The sequence below is a fragment of the Microcaecilia unicolor genome, chromosome 2 (assembly GCF_901765095.1).
Source record: "Microcaecilia unicolor chromosome 2, aMicUni1.1, whole genome shotgun sequence".
NCBI classification, from domain to species: domain Eukaryota; kingdom Metazoa; phylum Chordata; class Amphibia; order Gymnophiona; family Siphonopidae; genus Microcaecilia; species Microcaecilia unicolor.
The window spans coordinates 400551608-400571377 of NC_044032.1; positions in this window are offsets into that span (position 1 = coordinate 400551608).

The window sequence follows — 19770 nt, forward strand, 5'->3', positions numbered from 1 at the left end:
AAGATTAGCTCAAGTTATCTGCAGCAGGGCCCGTTGGAGTAAAATGGAACCTGCTGCAGAAACTTGAGCTAACCTTCACTAAAAGACCCCCTTGACTGGCTATCTAATAATATTCAGTGGGGGATTGCCAGTTATCTCCAACTGAATATTGCCGGTTAGCATTTACCCCCCAGATTCTATATAGCACGCCTAGAGGCTGTGCCGAAATCCAAGCATATTTGATAACAACGTGCGTAACTTAGCTTAATAAGCTAATTAGCGTTGTTAAACAACACTTAGTTCCCTTTTACTAAGGTGCGTAGGCATCTTCGCGTGTCTAATGCATGTCAGTTTGGAACAACTGCCTGGCTACCATGTGTCCCAGGTGGTAATTCCATTCTTCATGCACGTCCGATACATGCATTAGAAAATATTTTTTTACTTTCTACCATGTGGCGGTAATCGGCAGTGTATGTGCGCTGATGATTACTGCCCAGCTAACGTGTGAGACCTTACCGCTAAGTCAATGGGTGGCGGTAAGGTCTTAGGCCCAAAATGGGCACGCACTGATTTTATATTTGCCGCACATCCATTTTCAGCCAAAAAAAAGGCCTCTTTTAGCCAGAGTGTTGGAAAAATGGACCTTTGCATGTCCAATACATGCGCCTACAACCGCACAGGCCATTTTTCAGTACACCTTAGTAAAAGGACCCCTTAACAAGCAACATTGAGCTCTAATTGGCAATAATTAGAATTCACATGCACAACTCACTAAGCACATTCTGTAATGCAGTATGCCTAATTTTTAACATGTGCAGGTAAAAAGGGGCATGGTTAAGGGAGGGGAATGGGCATTTTGTGGATGTTCTGAAATTTATGCACTTAGTTATAGAATATGGCCCTGTGTGTGTAAATCTACATGCTGGGATTTACACCACATTTTTGTGGGTGTAAATGGAGGCACGTACTTTTAGGCACTGAGATATCAACTAAATATATTCTATATGCCACACCTAAATCTAGGTGCCACTTATAGATTACACTTAGTCGGCATTGATTTCTGCACCGATTTTTTTTCTCAGCAGATAACTGCTTATATCAGGGGTGTAGCTACCTGGGGCCACGGGGGCATGGGCCCCCATAGATTTGGCCCTGGTGCCCCTGCCACGAACCCTCCCCCGCTGCCGCCGTTGCGTACCTTTGCTGGCGGGGGTCCTCAACCCCCGTGCTGACCTGCAAGGCTTCTGTTTCTGTGAGTCTGACATCCTGCACATATGTGCAGGACGTCAGACTCACAGAAACAGAAGCCTTGCAGATCAGCAACGTGGCTGCGCCGGAGAAAAGGACTTCGGCTGGCAGGGGTTGGGGACCCCCGCCAGCAAAGGCACCCAACGGCGGTGGCGGGGGAGGGTTTGCAGTGGCGGGAAGGGAGATTGAAAGTGTTAGCATTGGGGGGTCAAAGGTGGTGGTGGCGGTGTGGGGGGGTAAAAAATGGCGGTGGGGTCAGCAGCACTGGGGGGGGGGCTAAAATGTGCCTCTTCACCTTGGATTTTGGACCCCCCCTCCCGCCGAAGTCTGGCTACGCCCCTGGTTTATATCACACAATATAACTGACTATCAGATAATATTCAGCACATCGCTGGCTAAGTTTGATGGCCAAATTCGGCCACTGAATAGCAGGCCTATCTTTAGCCAGTTTAATCTTAACCGGCCAGTGCTGAATATTGGCTTGGCAGGTTAAATGGAAACCGACCAAAAAGCACCCAGTCACTAATGGCCTGGCGTTGAATATCCAGGGCTGGTGCAGACCGCGGGAGTCAGTCCAGCTAACTCCGATGGTCTGAATATTGGGCCCCTGGTATCCTTTTACTACATGACTGAATTGCCCAGTCACATACGAGCCTGATCAAGAAACCCAGCTATGGTCCTAACAACACACAGAGAATATTCTTGGCTGTGGGAGCTCTTGTCATACCTTAACTGTTTAACACCATTTAGTTGACTGTAAATGAATTTTCCATTAGCATAGGAAGATGGATTAAGATGTGAATGTGCCTGAGCTTCCTAATTAAAGATTCTTAGCAGTCAGATAGGAATTGTGGAATTGATTCGTTCAAGTGTTGTTTAATCTTTGTAGGACAAATAACTGAAAAGGCCAGAAAGCAAGTCACAAGATTTTTTTTTTTTTTTGGGGGGGGGGGGGGGGGAGAGGGGGAGGGAGGAGAAGGCATAAGAAAGGTACAAAGAGAGGAAGTTGGCAGAATTGTTCCACGACACATTTTATTCCACCTGTAAAGATACTTCCATTACTTTTTACTAAGCTGTGTTAAGCAGCTAGCACTGGTTTTATAACATTAGACAACAGCGCATACCTGTACTAACAGTTCACATGTGTTAAACCCAGCCAGCACAGTAAAAACCCTGCACTAGCTGCTTGGGGAAAGTGTATGGACATGATGAAGCACAGCAGAGGAGTAGCCGGCAGTGACAGCTAGTCTGTGGATCAATACTACACACTTAAGTATCACGATTGCTGATAGTGCGGCTATACTTAACACAACCTCAAGAGTTGGTGTTAAGTGCAGCACACTATCAGCAGTCCAATAGCGCATCCGCTCAGGGCCGCTGAGCGACTGAGCCAGGCCCGGGCAGAGCCACTGCCCCCCCCCCCCCCCCAGGATCATTGCCGCCGCCCTCCTGCCATAACTGTAAATACCTTGGCTGGTGGGTATCCCAAATCCCCGCCAGCCAAAGAGTCTTCCTCCTGCGCTACTCTTCTTCACTCTGCCACATGGTCATGCACGGCCTGAGGGGAAAAGCAGCCTGGCAATGTTGCAGCAGATTGAAGGAGAGAAACACTGGAGGAAGGTCTCTTCTGCTGGCAGGGCCCGGGTGGACCCCCGCTAGACTGCTGTGTCTGCTCCGAGTCCTCCCCAGCCTCCCAGGGGGTCCCGGCACTGGAGTTTTCTCTCTCCTGCTCCTGCTCTCATGACGTTTTTACTAGTGCCATAATATCCTGCCTTTCTGTGGTTATGATCAAAGTGGTTCACATATTATATGTCTGGGGCAATGGAGGGTTGAGCTACTTGCCCAGAGTGACAAAGAGCTGCAATGGGAATTGAACCTCATTCCCTTGGTTTTGAAGCCAACGCACTAACCGTTAGATTCATCCTTGGTGAACTTTAGCATGGAATCTGAAGTATTACTACTACTACTACTATTACTACTATTTAGCATTTCTATAGCGCTACAAGGCGTACGCAGCGCTGCACAAACATAGAAGAAAGACAGTCCTTGCTCAAAGAGCTTACAATCTAATAGTCAAAAAATAAAGTAAGCAAATCAAATCAATTAATGTGTACAGGAAGGAGGAGAGGAGGGTAGGTGAAGGCGAGTGGTTACAAGTGGTAACGAGTCAAAAGCAATGTTAAACAGGTGGGCTTTCAGTCTAGATTTAAAGGTGGCCAAGGATGGGGCAAGACGTAGCGGCTCAGGAAGTTTATTCCAGGCGTAGAGTGCAGTGAGACAGAAGGCGCGAAGTCTGGAGTTGGCAGTAGTGGAGAAGGGAACAGATAAGAAGGATTTATCCATGGAGCGGAGTGCACGGGAAGGGGTGTAGGGAAGGACGAGTGTGGAGAGATACTGGGGAGCAGCAGAGTGAGTACATTTATAGGTTAGTAGAAGAAGTTTGAACAGGATGCGAAAACGGATAGGGAGCCAGTGAAGCAACTTGAGGAGAATACTTGGAGTATTAATACTTGGAGTACTTCAACATGGACTCAGAAATCATTGGCATGCAAGTGTCTTCTCAGAGGTCATTCACTGTGAATTAATAACAGGCAATTCTTACTTTTTATCTTCCATCTTTTCTGACTTATTCTTTTAATAAATGCATTGGCATAACTAATTTCAGTTTAGTTATTACTCATTAGTGCCTTTGAATCTGACATAAACTAATAAAAACAGATGGTAGTCTGCTTGAACCAGATTATAGCATTCATTTAAAAGAGACACTTGACAAGCTGTCTACTTATTTACATGTCTGCAGTGAAATCTTTCAGCCTTGTTTGAACTGCTGTAATTAATTATAGATGTTGGAATCCATAATTAGTATAATATTTCTGATGCTGATTTGTTTCGCAAGTAAACGGCACTGTTAATTGACCAATCAGCCAAATACAGCCACTAGCACAGCTTTATAAACAAGGGGAGGGGATGTTTCTTACTTAGGGCCCCTTTTACTAAGCTGTGGTAAAAAGGGTCCTGAGCTGGCATCAGCATGTGTTTTTGATGAGCGTTGAGGCCCCCTTTTACCGCAGCGGGTAAAAGGCTGTCATTTTTTTTCTAAGAAATGACTCTGCGGTAAGTGAACCACTTACCACACGGCCATTGGGGGGGAACACTTACTGCCACCCACTGAGGTGGCGGTAACCAGTCAGCGTGCGGCACTACCTGATTACCAGCCCGTAAACACTGGCGCTACAAAATTAAAAAATATTTTTGCAGCACTGGAAATGGCATGTGCTGGGTTTGGGAGCTACTACTGTGCTATTGCAGTAGCCCGGTAGTAGTTCCGGATTAGCGAGAGGTAGGGTTACCATATGTCCGGATTTACCCGGACATGTCCTCTTTTTGAGGACATGTCCAGGCAACTGAGTGGGTTTTGCCAAACGGGCAGGCTGGCGGGCGGGCCATCCTATACAGCCTGCCCACCAGCCTGCTCATTTGTCCAGAAATCCGGACAAATGGGCAGATTGCTAGCCTCCCCTCCACTTACTTACTACTGCCCTGGTGGTCTAGTGACCTCTGTACCTTCGGGGCAGGAAGGAGCCCCCTCTTTCCTACCCAGAGCGCTGCCCTGCATGCATCCTTCCTGTTCCTGATCTCGGCGCCGATTCAAAATGGCCGCCGAGAGCTGAAGTGACCTCATGAGACTTGAACTCTCGGCAGCCATTTTGAATCGGCACCGAGATCAGCAACAGGAAGGATGCATGCAGGGCAGCGCTCCGGGCAGGAAAGAGGGAGCTCTTTCCTGCCCCGAAGAGGTCACTAGACCACAAAGGCAGTAGTAAGGTAAGGGCATGGGGGGAGGGGAGGGGGAAATGTGACAGGTGGCGGAGTGAGGGTGTGAAAGGGGGCCTGGTGAGGTGTGTGGTGGAGGCGGGGCATGTGTCCTTTTTGAGGGACAAAATATGGTAACCCTAGTGAGAGGTAAGCCTGCGTTGGGCTTACCACCACTTAGTAAAATACCCCCTTAGCTTTTGTCTGAGAATGCAGGACCAGCTGTCTGAGAAACAAAACAGAATGACAAACTGCACAAGTAGGGTTGCCAGCTGGGAAAAATTTTCCCAGCAACAAACGAGCCTTAAACCCGCCCAAAAACCGCCCGTAGCCAATCCCCGTCTCCTGCGTCACTGAACCCCGCCCTGTGTCAACAACCCCGCCCCTGCATCACTAACCCCGCCTCCCACGTCACTAGCCCTGCCTCCCATGTCACTAGCCCCGCCCCCTGCATCATCCCTGACGTCAACCCCGCCCCTGAAAGGCTTCTATTGGACCAAATTGGACCAATAGAAGCCCCAGAAAAAACCCACCGAACTCGCACAGCGGCGACGGGAAAACCGGCCAAAAAACCGCATCCCACGGCCGGCGAAATTTTCCCGCCGCCGCTGACGAAAACCCGCCCAATTGGGCGGAAAAACCGCCCACCTGGCAACTTTGTGCACAAGTCCAGTGGCATTCTTTTTTTTTTTTTTAAATCATCTTTATTTCCATTCAGACTGTTACAAACATGCCAAACAATATATAATATAGGACACAGAACCACAAAAACAATGACATAAACAAATTCTTAGAATCACATGGAACTTAAGAGTAACACCCATAACCCTTCAATAACATCCCTTATCTCAGCCTCTGTCACTCTCAGCATTCTGTCACAGGTTGTTTCTTCTTTATAGCAGAGTGTTTATTTCTCAGAATCCTTGAACCTCAAATTTCCATACCCTAGCAGTGGTCCCTCCTGCTCCCAACCCCCCTTTCCCTATGGTACTTTAAAGGTTCAGGAGGAAACTGCTGGCCTGGTGTGGGAGAACCTTCCAAACAGATTATCAGTCCCCTGAAGCAATTGCCACACCTGTAGAGCAGCAGTTTTATCATCATTTTTTTCAAATTTTAACGATATAATTTATTTTTTCATTGTGACACATTAGGAGCCCTTGTCGTTTTCCAGTTTTCAATATACACTTTTTTTTGCCAATAGACAAACTTTCATACATAATCTTTCCCCTGTACACAGCATTGATTGAACAGACATTCTTTTAATCGCTCTTTAATTCAGTGTTTCACTGCAGACTAAGCACAGGTTAATGCAGATTCTGCTATGCATGACCACATACTGTTATGGTCAGGAAAGCCTAAGAGTAAAGCTTAAATTCAGGCCTTTAAGGCCACATATATTAGGGCTGATTCAATAAAGGTCACTATTGTGCATTCAAAACCAGGTTAGCATTTAGAATAAATTCTGTAATGAACTATTCACTAAAGCCTTCATGTGAGAAATAAGGTGCCTGCCAGAAAACTGTCGAAGTGAGGTGCATGCTAATGAGCATGAGATGCAGATAAGTTTAGATCGCAAGCTCTCCAGGACAGGAAATGCCTACAGTACCTGAATGTAACTCACCATAAGCTGCAACTGAAAAATATATGAGCCAAATCCTAATACATGTATAAAAACATAAATTGGCAATAGGATAGAGGCTGCTATTCCTGTTTCCAGTGGCCTGTCGGTTTATCAGACGATGTAGAATAGATCAGTGGACCTTGCGCGTGATACACTACGTATGTGATCATTGTGGAAGTGGGGGAGGGGAAGACTTCAGTCATACATACTCATTGTCTCTCTCTCAAACACCCACTCAGGTTTATCCCTTCCTGCCTGGGCCCAACTTCTCGTTCTCTTTCCCTTTTCAACCTTTCTTAAAGCTTGCCCTCTGTCTGAGGGAGCAGAGGCCAGGACATACAGAATTAAACATGAAAGCTATTTCAAACTGTTTCCATGTGTAAAAGGTCGTTCATAAAATTACCCCACTGGTTATGCACCTAAAAGTATTCCCAGTGCCAAGAAGGTGCATGCTCTTATGTGACCCATGTGTAGGCACGTTCAGGATTGGAATATGGATGGAACATTGATGGAGTCAAAATTTCCACATACATTTTATGTTTTAATATTTACACCTGCTCCCGAGTAGATACAAATGGCTGAAATTTCAATCTAGTTATGATTTGTGCTCCTCCTTTGCCCTGCCCATGCCCTTCCTTTGTCCCACCTCATGCCCCACCCCAAACTCCAGCACCTCTCTCCCTTTCCTTCAGGCCCCTACACCCCGCGTCTGGCACTTTGTCTTCCTCTTCCCCATCCCACCATGGTATTTACCTTATGCAGCCAGCAGCCACCAACAGGATCCCCACAAGCCTGCTCCGGGAACTTCCCTCTGCTGAGTCCCGTTGTGCCTTCTGATGCAACTTCCTGTTTTTAAGGCCTGTGAGAATCTTTTTTGAGGCTGCTGGCTGGTAAATACCATGGCAGGAGGGGCATTGCCGTGGAGACTGAAGGAAAAAAAAAAGCAGCTTTTCAATTGCTGGTTTGAAAGGTCTACTGGCAGCTGGCCTCGCTTTTCAAACACTGGCCAGGCGGGCTGAATACTGGCCAGTTGCAACCCTAACCTAAAGGCTAAACATGAACAGTTATACCAGCCATAGAGTTTCATGGACCGGGGAGGGTGAGTCATTGGGCCACAGCTGAGTTTATGCTGCCTAACTAACCCGGAGGTTAGGTAGGCCCCAACTGGCGGCAGATGAGTCATACCCAGGCTAGGATCAGAGTTGACCAAGTCTTGAGGTACACCAGGAGAGTAGGGAGTACCGTAATGGAGGCCAATAGTAGGCAAGCTGGTCCAGATACCAACAATGGTACTGAGACCCCAAGAAAGTCCAAACACTGCCAGAGGAGAGGGCCAGGAAAGTTAAAACAATATAGGAGGGCGGGACAGGCTTCGATCAAGGTATGATAAGGCTAGCAGGAGTTAGGGCAGGCAGCAGTCCAGAGGAATAGAGTAAATAAACCGAGGTCAAAGCCGAGAAGACAATCCGAGGAAGGAAGCATGAACTAGAGTAAGTTGGCTGGAGACACGGTGTGGAGCAAGGGCAGGCTGGCTGGAGACATGGACTGGAACAAGGGCAGTCTGGCTGGAGACATGGACTGGAACAAGGGTAGGCTGGCTGCAGACATGGGCTTCAACAAGAACAGGCTGGCTGGAGACACAGACCGGAATGAGGGCCAGATGGCTGGAAACACAGGTTGGAACGAGGGCAATCTGGCTGAAGACACAGATTGGAATGGAACTGGGACCACAGCAAGCTGGACAAGGACTGGAACAGGTAGCAGGAACAGGAACTCACACCAAGCAAAGGCAAGGAGACCCATTGTAAAGACAGTGCTGAAGAGTCCCAAAATCCCTTATAACGGTCCCAGCTCATGATATCATCGCTGGTTGTCCTGCTGATCCCCCACCTTGGGCCCTTTAAATCAAGATTCACAGTGAGCAGGTGCCTAAGAGAGTTGGTGCCAGCCGGCACCAGAGGCAGCAGCACTGGCAACTCTCCACATTGAACCCACAAAGGAAATCTACTGTAGCTGACTATAATAAAATGAGGAAAATGGCTAAAAAAAAGCTAACCGGATTGGCTGCTAAGGTCAGGACACTAAATCAGGCATGGATGTTATTCAAAAACACCATCTTAGAAGCCCAGACCAGATGCATTCCACGTATTTACAAAGGTGGAAAGAAGAGAAAACGACAGCTAGCATGGTTAAAAGGTGAAAGAGGCTATTGCAGCCAAAATATTGTCCTTCAAAGAATGGAAAAAGGACCCAAATGAAGAAAATAAGAAGCAACATAGGCACTGGCAAGTCAGATGCAAAGCATTAATAAAGAAGGCTAAAAGAGAATATGAAGAGAAACTTCCTGCAGAGGCTAAAACCCACAGTAACAACGTTTTCAGGTACATCAGAAGCAGGAAGCCTGCAAGGGAATCCGTGGGACCATTAGATCACGAAGGAACAAAAGGGGCACTCAGGGAGGACAAGGCCATAGTGGAGAAACTGAATGAATTCTTTGCTTCTGTCTTTACGGAAGAATATGTAAGAGATCTGCCTTTATCGGAAATGGTTTTCAAGGGTGATGATGCGGAGGAACTGACAGAAATCTCGGTGAACCTGAAAGATAAACTGAGCCAAATTGACAAATTAAAGAATAGTAAATCACCTGGACCGGATGGCATACATCCAAGGGTGCTCAAAGAACTCAAGCATGAAATTGCTGATCTGCTTTTTAGTAATCTGTCTTTAAAATCGTCCATAGTACCTGAAGATTGGAGGGTTGCCAATGTGACGCCGATTTTTAAAAAGGGTTCTAGGGGTGATCTGAGAAATTATAGACCGGTAAACCTGATGTTGGTGCCGGTCAAAATAGTGGAAACTATTATAAAGAATAAAATTACAGAACACGTAGACGGTTTAATGGGATAGTGTCAGCATGGGTTCAGCCGAGGGAAGCCTTGCCTCACCAATTTGCTTCATTTCTTTGAAGGCGAGAATAAACATGTGGATAAAGGTGAGCTGGTTGATGTAGTGTATCTAGATTTTCAGAAAGCTTTTGATAAAGTTCCTCATGAGAGACTCCTGAGAAAATTAAAGAGTCATGGGATAGAAGGCAAGGTTCTGGTGTGGATTAGGAATTGGTTATTGGACAGAAAACAGAGGGTAGGGTTAAATGGTAATTTCTTTCATTAGGGGAGGGTGAACAGTGGAGTGCCACAGGGATCTGTACTGGAACCAGTATTATTTAACATATTTATAAATGATAATGAAATTGTAACAACGAGTGAGGTGATCAAATTTGCAGATGATACAAAACTATTCAAGGTTGTTAAAACATGTGGACTGTGAAATATTGCAGGAAGACCTTAGGAAATTGGAAGAATGGGCATCCAAATGGCAGATGAAATTTAATGTGGACAAATGCAAGGTGATGCACACTGGAAAGAATAATCCGAATCATAGTTACTAGATGCTAGGGTCCACCTTGAGGGTTAGTACTCCAGAAAAAGATCTAGGTGTTGTAAATAATATGTTGAATTCTTCTGCTCAGTGTGCGGTGGCAGCCAAAAAAGCAAACAGGAATCTAGGAATTATTAGGAAAGGGATGGTGAATAAGACCGAAAATGCTATAATGCCTTTGTATTGCTCCATGGTGCATCTGCACCTTGAGTATTGCGTTCAGTTCTGGTCACCATATCTCAAAAAAAGATATAGTGGAATTAGAAAAGATTCAAAGAAGAGTGACCAAAATGATAAAGGGGATGGAACTCCTTTCGTATGAGGAAAGGCTAAAGAGGTTAGGGCTCTTCAGCTTGGAAAAGAGATGGATGAGGGGAGATATGATTGAGACCTACAAAATCCCGAGTAGTGTAGAACGAGTAGAAGCAAATTGATTTTTTACTTATTCCAAAAGTACAAAGACTAGGGGACGCTCAAGGAAGTTACATGGAAATACTTTAAAAACAAATAGGAGGAAATATTTTTTCACTCAACGAATAGTTGCTATTGAGACAGACCAGTGGCGTAGCCAAGGGTGGGCCTGGGTGGGCCCATGCCCACCCACTTTAGGCTCAGGCCCACCCAGTAGCATCACATCTATGATGTGGCTGGCAGGGATCCCAAAGTCCCACCATCCGAAAACTTCCAACAACTGTCCCTCCTGTATACCTTGTGAATAGCAGATCTTCACCTGCAGTGAGCAGCAATTGATGCATACTGCTCACACCAGCACCACAGCCTTTCCTCTGATGTATTCCTGCCTATGCGGAAACAGGAAGTTGCATTAGAGGGAAGGCTGTGGGGCCAGCATGCTGCCGGTGAAAATCTGCTATTTAAAAGGTATGCAGGGGAGGGGTGTGTGTTTGAGAGACCATACGGCATGCAGGTGAGAGAAGGAGAGACCAAATCACCTGTGGGATGGGGCATGGTTCTTCTGCTCACCCATCTTGGGCCCAGGCCCACCCAAAATTGGGTGTCTGGCTACGCCCCTGAGACAGACATGGGAAGCAACTGCTTGCCCTGGGATTTGTAGTATGGCGTGCTGCCATAATTTGGGTTTCTGCCAGATACTTGTGACCTGGCTTGGCCATTGTTTGGAAAACAGGATACTGGGCTAGATGGACCATTGGTCTGACCCAGTATGGCTACTCTTATGTTCTTATGACTGCACAGCTGTATATTGACCAGAGTGCTTCTGAGTTCTATCTTTTTAACACAGAATATAGTTGTATTTATTTGCAGAATTATTTTGTCTGTTCAAATGAAGAAAAATATACATAGTGGGTATTTTCCTATCTCTGGAGGGCTCACAATATAAGTGTGCACCTGATGCAATGGAGGGTTAAGTGACTTGTCCAAGATCCCAAGGAGCTATAGTGGGAATTCAGCCAGGCTTCTCTGGATCTTAGCCCACTACTCTAATCATTAAGTGACTTTAAGTTCAACTTTTCTATTGCTTTAAAAGAGTTGTACAGCATCCAACAGAGAGGGTCAAGGTACATGACACAAACAGCCAGGAAAAACAGCATACAGGGCTCTCAATAAGGGAAAAAGTAGGCTTTATGGATGATTCAACACAGGCCATGTTTTGGTGCACTGCGCCTGCATCAGGGGGTCAGTCTGCCTGATAACATGAATAGCACAAATAGTGTTACAATGAAGTAATATCAGCTCTCTCAGAATTATATATTCGCAGTGTTCGCTGAAACACGGCCTGTGTCGGGTCATCAATAAAGCCTACTTGTTCCCTTCTTGAGAGCCCTATGTGCTGTTTTTTTCCAGGCTTATAAGAGTTGTACAAAACATTTCAATATAACAACCAGGCACTCTCAACAGACGATTGATTACAAACATATATGTAAAAACTAAACAAACCCTGACCAAAATAGCCTAAACAGAACTAGGGAGAAGTCAGATTATAAAAATTAGTATGCCACCCTGGTTCTCAGTCTGCTGCTCTAACCGTTAGGCTACTCTTTAATATTTCTCAAACAATCATACCTTGATAAATCAGGTAGTTTTCTACTGCAAATTTTGCTGAGTCTGGGAATTTCTGTGAACTGATTCCCTAGACGATATCTTGGGGTAATTTTGTAATTGCTTGCATTAGTGAAAAACACAGGTGTAATTTCACTATGTGGAATCTGACAGATTTTCATGTAAAATCACTTTCACTTCAAAATTTATCCCTGGAAAACTATGCACACATATTTATTCATACTGTCAAGTGCACATAATCCCCTATTTCTATAAAAGTCACCAAAAATTGTGTATGCAAATTTGGGCACACTCCCAATTTGCATGCACAATTAATTGAAAAACGAGTTAATTTGTGCCAATAATTGGCTTTTTAACAAGCAATTATTGGCACTAATTGAAATCAATTAATATGTACACACATAAATTTAGGCAAATGATCCATGCCTAAATTTTACACGTGTCCCAGAAAAGGGGGTGCGGAAATAGGAGGGTCATGGGCCTTTTGAGACATGTGCAATTATAGAATAAGGGGATTCCATGCATAAATTTTGCCGGGTGCATCTGCACCATGTTCTTGTTGGTGCAAATGGACTCATCTAAATTTACCCACGACCCCTGCACTTAAGGACTTTTAAGTACATAAGTACATACGTATTGCCATACTGGGACAGACCGAAGGTACATCAAGCCCAGCATCCTGTTTCCAAAAGATCCCAAAAAAGTACAATACATTTTATGCTGCTTATCCTAGAATTAAGCAGTGGATTTTTCCCAAGTCCATTTTAATAATGGTCTATGGACTTTTCCCTTAGGAAGCCATCCAAACCCTTTTTAAACCCCGCCAATCCAACTGCTTTTACCACACTCTCTGGCAACGAATTTCAGAGTTTAATTACACGTTGAGTGAAGAAAGCTTTTCTCCAATTTGTTTTAACTTTACTCCTTTGTAGCTTCATTGCATCCCTCTAGTCCTAGTATTTTTGGAAAGAGTAAACAAGTGATTCATGTCTACCTGTTCCACTCCACTCATTATTTTATAGACCTCTATCATATCTCCCCTCAGCCGCCTTTTCTCCAAGCTGAAGAGCCCTAGCTGCTTCAGCCTTTCCTCATAGGGAAGTCGTCCCATCCACTTTATCATTTTCATTGCCCTTTGTACCTTTTCTAATTCCACTGTATCATTTTTGAGATATGGCAACCAGAATTGAACACAGTATTCGAGGTGCGGTCACACCATGGAAAAATACAAGGGCATTATAACGTCCTCATTTTTGTTTTCTATTCCTTTCATAATAATACCTAACATTCTATTTGCTTTCTTAGCTGCAACAGCACACTGAGCAGAGGGTTTCAACTTATCATCAACAATGACGCCTAGATTCCTTTACTGGTCAGTGACTCCTAACATGGAACCTTGCATTACATAGCTATAATTTGACTTCCTCTTTCCCACATGCATCACCTTGCATGTGCTCACATTAAACATCATCTGCCATTTAGGCGCCCAGTCTCGTAAGGTCCTCTTGTAATTTTTCACAATCCTCTTGTGATTTAACAACCTTGAATAACTTTGTGTCATCAGCAAATTTAATTACCTCACTAGTTACTCCCGTCTCTAGTTAATTTGTAAATAAGTTAACAATCAGTGGTCCCAGCACAGACCCCCGGAGAACTCACCTTTATCCACATGTTTGTTCACCCCTTCAAAGAAATGTAATAGATTGGGATGCAAGATTTTCCTTCACTAAATCCATGTTGGCTTTGTCTAATTAATCCATGTTTTTGAATATGCTCTGTAATTTTGTTCTTAATAATAGCCTCTACCATTTTGTCCGGCACCAATGTCAGGCTCATCGGTCTATTATTTCCCAGATCACCTCTGGAACCTTTTTTTAAAAATCGGCATTGCATTGGCCACCCTCCAATTCTTTATTTTAAAAATAAATTACATATTACTAACAATAGTTCTGCAAGTTCATTTTTCAGTTCTATCAGTATTCTGGGATGAATACCATCCAGTCCAGGAGATTTGCTACTCTTCAATTTGTCAAATTGCCCCATTACATCCTCCAGGTTTACAGAGATTTCATTACGTTTCTCCAACTCATCAGCTTTGAATACCATTTCTGACACCAGTATCTCTCTCAAATCTTCCTTGGTGAAGACCGAAGCAAAGAATTCATTTAATCTCTCCGCTACAGCTTTGTCTTCCCTGACTGTCCATTTTACCCCTTGGTCATCTAGTAGTCCAACCAATTCTTTTGCCAGCTTCTTGCTTTTAATATACCTAAAAAAATATTTTATTATATGTTTTTGCCTCCAACACAATCTTTTTTTCAACATTAGGCATGGCTTATAGAATAGTGTTTTAGCAAGTTTTTTTCCCACACTGATATTTTAGGCATGATTTAGAGAATTTACCTCAATATTTCTGAGGTAGAATAAGGGAAAATATTTGAAAATCTACATCCATCTTCCAATCCTGCCCTCAGGAATGATGGAAGAGTTACACCTATATCTGTCGAGCTGCAGGTACAGTAACACAAATACAGGCTGTATATGAGGAACTTTATCTGGATATAAGCTTGGCAATTTTCTAACCTTATTTTTATTGTTTTTCAACTTTTCCATCATAGCCCAGTTTTTGCAGGTAAAGCCCTGCTTTCCCCTCAGAAATGGTTTTGAAACCTGGGCTTCTGGATGACTAACTCTGGTAATTTAGGTGTTCTTTTTCTAAGGTATGCTAACCAATTTATGTACCTATGGGCTGTATGGCACTTAATGCACACTACTTCATTATTTCGTGCTAACTGCCTTTTTTACCAAATCACACTAGCGATTCCCATGTGGCAGTGCCGATGGAGCCCATTCAAAGTGAATATGCTTTGTCAGCATTGCCGCATCAGGAATCGCTGGCACGGTTTGGAAAAAAAGGCCCTAAATCTGTTAGTAGACCTTAGAACTAGAGGACATGAATTGAGGTTGAAGGGGGGCAGACTCAGGACTAATGTCAGGAAGTATTTTTTCATGGAGAGGGTGGTGGATATGTGGAATGCCCTCCCACAGGAGGTGGTGGAGATGAAAACGGTAATGGAATTCAAACATGTGTGGGATAAACACAAAGGAATCCTGTTTAGAAGGAATGGTTCCACGGAATCTTAGCGGAGATTGGGTGGCGACGCCAGTAATTGGGAAACAAAATGGGAGCTAGGCAGACTTCTACGGTCTATGCCCTGATTGTGACTGAATAGATAGGGATGGACTGGAGTGTAAATTTTAAGGGGCTTCGACGTTAGCTCCAGAACTTATTTATTATTTATTGCATTTGTATCCCACATTTTCCCACCTATTTGCAGGCTCAATGTGGCTTACATAGTTTAGTTATGATATTGTCATTCCAGGAAATTGGATACAATTAGTAGCCTGTAAAGACTGAGTAAGGGGAAGAAGAAGGAAGTGGTTGGGTGAGAAAGTTTAGAAGGTGGACTTTCACAGCTGGATGGATTGGTGAGGTGGATTGTTGAGCTAAGGGTTCTCTTTGTAGACTTTGTTGAAGAGATATGTTTTCAAACATTTGCGAAAGTTAGTCATTTCCTTAATTGCCTTTAGATCTTTGGGTAATGCATTCCATAGCTGCGTGCTCATGTAGGAGAAGGTAGTGGCATGCATTAGCTTGTATTTTAGACCTTTACAGCTGGGGAAGTGTAGATTGAGAAATTTGCGGGATGATTTTTTTGGCGTTTCTGGGAGGTAGATCCACAAGATTTAGCATGTAGATTGGGGCGTCTGCGTGAATGATTTTTTGAAACATCGTGTAGATCTTGAATGCAATGCGTTCCTTAAGTGGGAGCCAGTGAAGCTTCTCTCTTAGGGGTTTTGCATTTTCATATTTAGGTTTTCCAAATATGAGTCTGGCAGCAGTATTCTGGGCTGTTTGGAGTTTTTTGATAGTCTGTTCTTTGCAGCCAGCATACAGTGCATTGCAGTAGTCCAGGTGGCTTATTACCATTGATTGTACCAGGGTTCGGAAGACGTGTCTCGGAAAGAAAGGTTTTACTCTTTTGAGTTTCCACATTTAGTGCAAGAACAGTGCTGGGTAGACTTTGACGGTCTGTGCCCTGAGAAAGACAAGGACAAATCAAACTCGGGTATACATATAAAGTATCACATACCATGTAAATGAGTTTATCTTGTTGGGCAGACTGGATGGACCGTACAGGTCTTTATCTGCCGTCATTTACTATGTTACTATCCAGCTTATAATCAAAAGTGATTGCCGGCCATCTTCCAACACAAATCGGGAGATGGCCGGCGATTTCTTAAAAGTGGCGAAATCGGTATAATCAAAAGCCGCATTTTTGACAGCATCGCCGCTTTCCCGTCGCTTCGCCGGCAAAAGTTCAAGGGGGCGTGTCAGTAGATTAGCGAAGGTGGGACATGGGCGGGCATGGTCGTGGCTACCAGATGGCCGGCTTTCGCCGATAATGGAAAAAAAAAGCGGCGTTAAGCAGTATTTCGCCGGCTTTACTTGGTTCTTTTATTTTCACGACCAAGCCTCAAAAAGGTGCCCCAACTGACCAGATGACCACTGGAGGGAATGGGGTATGACCTCCCCATACTCCCCCAGTGGTCACCAATCCCCTTCCAATCTAAAAAAATAAAACTAAAAACCTTTTTGCCAGCCTGAATGCCAGCCTCAAATGCCGTACCCACCTTCATGACAGCAGAATGTGTTGTATCCTCCGACAGCCTTTCCCTGGTTGCGATGTGGCTCTCGGGTGAGTGTGCCCTGCAGAGTCACATTAGCAATGCATTGTGGTGGGTGTAGGGTATTGGGCTCTACTCCCATGGTGCTTTTCCCCCCTGCTAAATGGGTCAGAGTGTGCCCTGTTTTGTTTCCTGTTGTAGTCCATGCGGTAGTGGCCATTTTTGTAAGCCAGTTTTAGTTCCCTTTCCTGTGTTACCCACATTAGAGAACGTAGTTCTTACCTTGAATGGTGCTGAAAGAGGGCATTGTACACCATTGTGCCAGCTCTGACCTACTGCTAATCTTAGTACCAGGGGACTCTTTGCCAGTGGGGCACAACCTCTGATCTGCAGTTAACTGTGAGTATCAAAAATACAGAAGAAACCTGTCTTCGCAAAAAACAACAATAGTCAAAAACAGCGAAGATGACGCAAAAAACGGAAAAAAGGAAAAAAGAAAAAACAAAAGAAAAAAACAAAGGTAAACAAAAGAACAGTAGAAAAAAGAAAATTATAAAAAGTAAAAAATACAAAATGCACAAAAGGAAGAAAAAAAAGGAAGAAAAAACTATAAAAAAACAAAATAACTGTGAGTAAACATGGTTATTTCAAGAAAGGACTTTTTCAGAGAGATTAGTCTTCAGGCGTGAACTGGTGTGCCAAAGTTATACAGCAGCAATAAGTCCTAGAGGCTGTATGCAGGTCCCTGGAGCAATTGTAGTGGGTGCAGTACATTTGTGGTAGTGGGTTTGGGGGGCTCAGCTCCCAAAGTAAGGGAGGTATGCACGTGGGAGCTTTTCTGAAGTCCACCGCAGCGACCCCTAGGGTGGCTGGTTGGTGTCCTGGCATGTCAGGGGGGCCAGTGCACTAAAAATGCTGGCTCCTCCCACGACCAAATGCCTTGAATTTGGCCGGGGTTTGAGATGGCTGACATAACTTTCCATTATCGTTGAAAAACAAACCCAGCCATCTCAAACCTGGCAAACTCCACGGCATTTGGCCGGGCTAAACCGTATTATCGAAAAAAAAGATGGCCGGCCATCTTTTTCGATAATACGGTTCCGGCCAGCTGTAGCGCCGCCGCCAACATAGATCACCGGCGATCTATTTGGCCGGTGACGTTTGATTATGCCCCTCCACGTTAGTAAAGAACCCCTTAATTTTGTTTAAGCGAAATGGGAAAATCAGTCAGTCCATGTTTTCTTGCTTTTCTCTCCTATATATCTGTGGATTTTCTCATCTGTGGTATATTTCTTTTGTTTAGACTACTCTAACATTGTAGCATTTGTGTATTGAGGAATACCTGAACTGCAGGTCACAATCTTGTGGTCTTTACACACTCCCACAGATCATATAATTGTACATTGCTTCATTTTTTTTTCCAGTGATCATGTAGAGCAATGCAATAGAAAACGAAAATGGGAAGCATGAATTTGTCTTTTCAGCAGCGACGCTGTGCTCTCTGAAATGAATATAGAACTCAACTGAACATTTCTTATATTTCTAGGAAGTAAAAACTCTGGTCTGCACAAGTTTAGGGACAGATTTTACATTTTGTCTGCTTTATTACATGAAGAGAAGCAGTAGGAAACATCCATCAAAACTGGCATCTGAGACAGTGCAAGTTAGATGGAAAAACCAGAGGGCAACAAAGCAGAACATGAAGAGTCAATTCCAACCTGTGAAATGATGACAGACATATTTTGAAAGCACAGTTGTAAATTTCACAGAAAAAAAACAAAAAAAAAGATTCAGCTAAGACAGTGGGATCTGTTCAGTACAACTAGTGGTAGACAATTAATGTGGGAATGGGTAAAAATTTAATGTACAGTAAAACACCATTTAGGATGCTACTGGGACCTTTTATTAAAGTGTATTAAGCTTTTGCTTTAACAGCAAAAACTAACGTTTACGTAATTGCAAATATTTTATAGTTATCTCAATTACCAAAATGAGGGGCCCTTTTACTAAGGGGTGCCCAAAAGTGGCCTGCATTGGTGTAGGCGCGTGTTAGGGATGCACGCTGGTCCATTTCCTGAGCGTGCCTAGAAAAAAAGGGATTTTTTTTTATTGTGCCGGAAAATGGACGTGCAGCAAAATGAAAAGCACTGTGCATCCGTTTTTGGCCTGAGACCTTAACGCAACCATTGACTTAGTGGTAAGGTCTCATGCTCTAACTGGGTGGTAATTATCTAGCGTGCACCAGCTGCCGATTACCAGGTAAGTGCCCTGTGGTAGAAAATAGAAAATATTTTCTACCATGTGTTTTGGGCGTGAGCCAAAAATAGAATTACTGCCCGGGGCATGCAGTAGCTGGACAGTAGTGCCAATTTGACACACGTTGGATGTGCGTAGGGGCCTATGCACCTTAGTAAAACGGCCCATAAATGCTTGATAACTTGAAATCCTCTGCATTGTTGAGGGTATTTCCAGCAGTTCCTCATCCAGTTAACACAGAGAAACCTTTTTTTTTCTTTTTTTTAATATGTTTTATTAAAGCGTTTGTCATACAAATAATACAAAAGTGAACACTAAAGCAAACAAACCCCCCCCAAAAATAAACACAAATATGTAAAAAAAAAAAAAAAGATCAGCATAACATAATCAGAGGTCCATGGCAATACCTGTAAACAAATAGTATGGATACCCCAGGTCAATGAGTGCTATGTGGCTCCTGGCAAAAGAGATCTAAACGAGCCCAGGTCCGCAAAACAGACCTAATGGTTCTACGCCTATGGGCCAAAATTGTTTCGTATTTCCCGATCACGCATACATAACTCCACCATTCATTATAATTCAAGTACACATTATTTTTCCAATTGGAGACAATTAAATGCAAAGCAACAGCTAGCAGTATATTGTACAATTCCTTATCCGACTCCAAAAGAGAGATAGCAGGACAAGAA